Source organism: Balaenoptera musculus, chromosome 9, assembly GCF_009873245.2.
Source record: "Balaenoptera musculus isolate JJ_BM4_2016_0621 chromosome 9, mBalMus1.pri.v3, whole genome shotgun sequence".
Classification (NCBI taxonomy): domain Eukaryota; kingdom Metazoa; phylum Chordata; class Mammalia; order Artiodactyla; family Balaenopteridae; genus Balaenoptera; species Balaenoptera musculus.
The window spans coordinates 78,557,253-78,563,252 of record NC_045793.1 but is presented as its reverse complement, the minus strand read 5'-3'; positions in this window follow the sequence as shown (position 1 = coordinate 78,563,252).

The following is a 6,000-nucleotide window of genomic DNA, read 5'->3' as shown; positions in this document are numbered from 1 at the left end:
CCAGCTTTAGGAAGTTTACTCTAGAGAAGATCAAGTATCCATAAAAAAACAGATTGTGTTGTGTGCTCTAATGAAGACACATAGCAGATATAGTGATAATGTAGTAAAAAGAGGAGGATAATAAATATAACCTTCTCAGAAGACGTAAAAACATAAAGACCTAAGAGAAAAGTAAAGGTTGGAGTGATAGCTAAAGGCAGGTAACATGCCATGCAGAGCAATCAGACTCCACAAAGCATGGACAGGCATGTGAAATTAAAATCCTGTCGCAGAAATTAAAAGAATCTCAGTTTTGCTGTTTGTGGAACATATGGGAGATATTGGTGAAAAAGAACAGACACAAAGGCTGTGGGAGGGCTTGTATGCTATGGTAAGAAATGGATAGTTCTTCTTACAGGCCAAGAAATGCTCCATGATGATGAAATGCTGGTCAAATAAGTTTGGAAAGTGCTGACTAGCACAACTCCTTGGAGAGGACATTGCATATCAGGGCTCTAAGAGATCACAATGAAAAGAAACCATTTTTCAAACTTAATTGAATAGGCAAATTCAAATAGAGGTCCAATTTCTGGTAATAAGTGTCCTCAGGAACACAATTCAGAGAATGCTATTGGAGGCCATGGGAGGTAACACTGCTTTTGAAGTGGAAGACAAATTTGAGAAGAAAAAAAAAAGCCTCCATCAGGGAAGCCAGGCAGGAAATGACTACAGCGCTATGTAAGGAAATGGCAGTAGGACATCACAATAAAATCTTTAAGAGAGAGAAGCACACACTGTCTGCTTAAAGGTAGGGAGTAAGAGGGAGAGAAAGAAGTTTAAAGTGACCCAGAGGCTTTATCATTTAAAATCAGGTGATGTTGTCTTCTGTTTAGGTGTCAAATACAAAAAAGTTTCAGAAAAATTCAAGGTATAAGAGAGATACTATCCTCAAGAACTTATATCAGTACATAGGTAGAGAATGCCACACCCAAAACAGAGTAAATCTGTTAGAGGCATGGTTTCTTCAATGTTGGCAGACTCTGCTTGCTGAGCCATATTTCCTATCTTGGTAAAGCCCCACCCCTGCTCGATGTCCCATGTCAGTGCCCTTACAACTTTAAATTTCTTTTCCATTGCACTTGTTTCTCCAGAAAAGATTCCTGTCATTTATACTTAAGTGTGATCCCTTTTTCTCATGGATATTTCTAATTTAAGCCTTAGCTCTAATACACATTAAAGGTTTTACCTTTTGGATATAAAGTATATCAACAAAGGGAAGAAGTATAGATCCTTAGAGAAAAAGTAGGCATTGCCCTAAAAATCACTGGGCACAGGTGATGACCTACTCCTTGTTAAGGACAGCTCTGGACCTGTAAAGGGGATAAAAGTAACAGCCAATGAACTTTTCTCCAAACACCTGAGAAGTATACTTCAGAGTATCATGAGCCCAAAACATCCGAGAGTAAGTACAATGAGATGAACATGTCCTCAAGTGAGAGCCAGAATTATTTACATCAGAATAGACAGTGAAGTTTGCTTAAAAGTTGCAGACGCCTAGATTCCATCCGTAGGAATCTCTAGGTTGGAGACTAGGCATCTGAATTTTTAACTAACACCCCTAAATGACTCTTTCTGAACACTAATATTCAAGAACTGTTGATGAAATAAGACATATGGAAAGTATGTCAGGTAGAAGGCTTTATATAAAATATAGGCAAACAACATTTGGTTAATCAGATTTGGGGCTATTTTTACGGCAGTGGTAGAGAAGCCAGAAAGCAAATTTCATTCTGAACTTGCTTTAGGTAAATTAATTACAGAGGGATTTACCAGTATTTCTCAGAATGGATTTACAATCAGCTTGGAACATTTTTATTATCTTGATTTAAGAAAGGATTTAATTTAAACCAATCCAATTTAAAATGGCTAGTCGATTTAGTCAAATTTTAACCAAAACAGTGATTTAATTATTTGACATTACCTCTGTCTGTTGTTCACAAATTTAAAATAGATGATTGTTTTATGCAAGATATAAAATGTAAATTTTAAAATAATTATTTTGGAATACATTCATAATATCAAAAAACTGAGTAATTACTTTGTTTGCTGTCAGTAAATGAATATGAGACTCTATGCAGTTAACCATCTCTATTATAAATATATAGATTTATTTTTTAATATGAAGAGCAAATTATTTGCATTTTGGATTTTTCCATCAATAAAGAACAGATATTAACATATAGGTAATATTATTCTGAAAAAACTTGCAAGCTAAATTTAAACTTTTCTAGAGACAAATGTTCTGTGCTTATTTTAAACATTGCATTGCGAGTATCTGCCCAGGTGAACATGAAAAATTAAAAATATATCTTTACACTGTTAATTGCCTTCATCTTATTCTTTTTGTTTATTCTTTAATCAGAAACTTATATTTTACTCACTCAAAACTCACTTTTGCAATTTAGTATCATTTAGGTAATACTTCTTATCCTTGGCTAAAAACATGGATCATCAATGAACTTATTAAAACAAACTAATACCCAGGCTCCACCCCTAACCAGTTCTTGACGGGTAGAGCTGGACTACTCTGTATTTTAGAAACTCACTTGTTAATTCTAAAATCTGTCCAAGGTTGAAATACTTGGTTTACAGGGAAAAAAAATATCAGTTCTAGGTGTGCAGAAGACTCTACTGTTATTAGATTGGCTTTTCACATGGAGAGCTTTAATTAATTCAGTCAAGCAGTATAGGTGACTCACACCTGTTCATTGGTATTGTGTGTGTCTGTGCATATGTGTGTGTGTGTGGGTGGGGTGTATTGAGATGTGTTTGTTTATTCATTTGCTTATTTTTACCATTAGCAATAACTACAGATTTCTGAATGTTTCACTCTTCACACCAACCTGTCTTGGGCATGGCTCTATGCTGCAAATTCAGATTTCACCTTACATGTCCATATTGTTCCTGCCACCAAATGTTAGAGAGAAAAGAATACCAAGGAGCCCTTCACTTGTTCTTAGGTATCATAAAATTTATCTGAAAAAGTTTTTTTAATATAATATCTAAACTACCTTAAAACAATGTCCATCGACAGATGAATGGATAAAGAAGATGTGGTACATACATACAATGGAATATTACTCAGCCATTAAAAAGAATGAAATAATGCCATTGGCAGCAACATGGATGGACCTGGAAGATTATCATACTAAGTGAAGTAAGTCAGAAAGAGAAAGAAAAATACCATATGATATCACTTACATGCAGATTCTAAAAAAAAAAAAAAAAAATGATACAAATGAACTTATTTACAAAACAGAAGCAGACTCAGGGACTTAGAGAACAAACTTATGGTTACCTGGGGGAAGGGTGTGGGGGAGGGATAGTTAGGGAGTTTGGGATTGACAGGTACACACTACTATGTTTAAAATAGATAACCAACAAGGACTTACTGTATAGCACATGAAACTCTGCTCAGTACTCTGTAATAACCTAAATGGGAAAAGAATTTGAAAAAGAATAGATACATGTATATGTATAACTGAATCACTTTGCTGTACACCTGAAACTAACACAACATTGTTAACCAACTATACTCCAATATAAAATAATAAGTGTAAATTTCCTGAGGAAAATAAAATACCTTAAAACTTGAAGGCACAACATACTGTAATCAAAATTAAAATATAGATCATTTTCAGGCTGGCAAATCTTGGTTTTAATATATCAAATCAAGATTATTTTTAGAATAGTATAAAAAGGCTATTTAATAAAACCATGAGAACATACTTGAAATACACAAAACGCAAATTTCAGGTTGAAATGTATGTGTGATATAATCTATTTTAGTGGGGAAAATGTGCATCAGTATATATATGGGGAAAAGAAAAAGGATATTTAGAAAATGTTAACATTGCTGACTTCTAGGTGATGACTGCAGGTGATCTCTGTACTTTCCATATTTTCCCCCAGTAAATATCTGGGAAGGCAGATTATATCCAAACTGATTTTATAAGTTGAAATGATTTATACACATTTTTATATTAGATTTGTTTTCTAAAACTACATGTTATTTTTATTTTAAAATAATGTAAAACTAATTTTACCCATACTTTTCTAATTGTTGCATTCTTAAATTCAAAAGAGGAATGATTTGGCCTATTTTTACCTTAGGAAAGATGAGCTAAGTTGAGTTGATTTGGCTTATGCATCTTAGTTGGTTAGATTCACACATTTGCAGAACCCAGGAAGGCAAATATGTTCAAGAAGATGCCGCAAAACATTCACAAGCCAACTTTCATCTGATCTACTCATTTTCTAATTTTTTTGTCTCTTTTTCTTCTATGCTCTTCTTTCATTTTTAATAGCATGTTAACAAAACAAAAAAAATTTAATTATGGTATTTTATTAAATACTATGGGGTAAGTGTCTTCAATGTGCTAAGCTTTGAATGTGCATAAGAATAAAGCAATGTGCATAAGAATGAAGCAATTTTTAAATCTCTGATAATTTCTCTAACTTTAGAGAGTAATAGAAAAGATCTGTTGCCCAATAATTATCCTTAATTTAGGACCTCATGATTCAAGAAAACTCTGCTTAATCATATGAAACATAAGCAGCATTTAGAAGAAAAATAGGTCAAGTGAATTGATTTTTGAGACAGAGCCATAGGTTAATAACAAAGGAATTTTAAAGGTGAGAGACAGGGCTAAAATTAATGTAAATAAAGTAGAAGAAATTACTGGATATTGGACATTCATTAGTGACATCCTACATAGTTCAGGGCTGATGTAAGCTTTCTCTCCTAAATTTCTCTTTCTCTAATTGTATTTACCCAAGTTAGTGAGAATGGTAGCTACCGAGCAGCCATTTCCCATCCATTCTTCTGGATAAAAGGTATTTATGTATAAATTTTTAAAGCTTAATTGTTCAGAAAATCATGTCCTTAATAACTGAGAATTAATAAAAACATATTTAGGAAGCATGTAATAATTCACATAATGTTAACTAAAAACAGTGGGATACAAACTTACAAATAAGATGAAATAACAATTATTTTAAGTTAAGCATATATGCTAACAAGAAGAGACTGGAAACAAATATACCAAAATTAATATTTGTTAATAGTTATCTCCAAGTGGGAAAGTTAAAAGTGATCTTTAAATTACTTCTTCATTACTTCCTATTTTCTAAAATGCTTATTTCAGAAAGGAACTGTTCATTAAAATATAGTAATACCAAAAACATACATACAATATTTAGATATATAAGATGTAGCTAAAATAATTTGAAATGAGGGAAATTTAAGCTAATAGTTAAAGACCAAACAATCAAAATAGACTTATTTAGACATACTAAACTTAAAGCTTAAGAATCAATACTATTTAAAAGTAAATGATATAGTCAATGGGGAACACTAGAATTCAATGGAGGCAATTTCTTAATTAATCAACTTTTATGTAGACTATTAGCAACATGATGCAAGGGGGAAAAGCATAGAGTTTGTGAGATCACAATGTGAACACATAGAAAATAAGAAATTGAGTAAGGTCCACAGGTGTTTCTTCTCAAAAAATAGGTGAAGACATACATATTTTTAATTGATTGTCGATGGTCCCAGAATGGAGGTTCTGATCGATGCACTAAGGCAGTCAAATGTACCATTTTAAGGTGAAAAAGGAATTAGATACAAAAAGAATACTCAGATGGAAAGGAGGCATGGGGTGTCATTTTAGTGCCACCTCCCTCTCTTCTCAAGTGTCTCCACTTAAACACTTCCTCACAAGCCAGTTTATGAAGTCAAAACATCTTTCTACAGTCTATTATCCCAAATGACTTCTCCCAAGTTATACAAAAAGAGGCTACAAATCTAGCCAAAGCTATCATCTACAAAACAGGCCTTCAACCCTTGGATGGGTGTTATCTTGAGAACAGCTAGACTAATCTTTTTTAAACTTCTCATTTTTTTTCTGCTCTGGTTTGTGGATTTATTCCATACAATTTGGCACCAAACACGAAAGA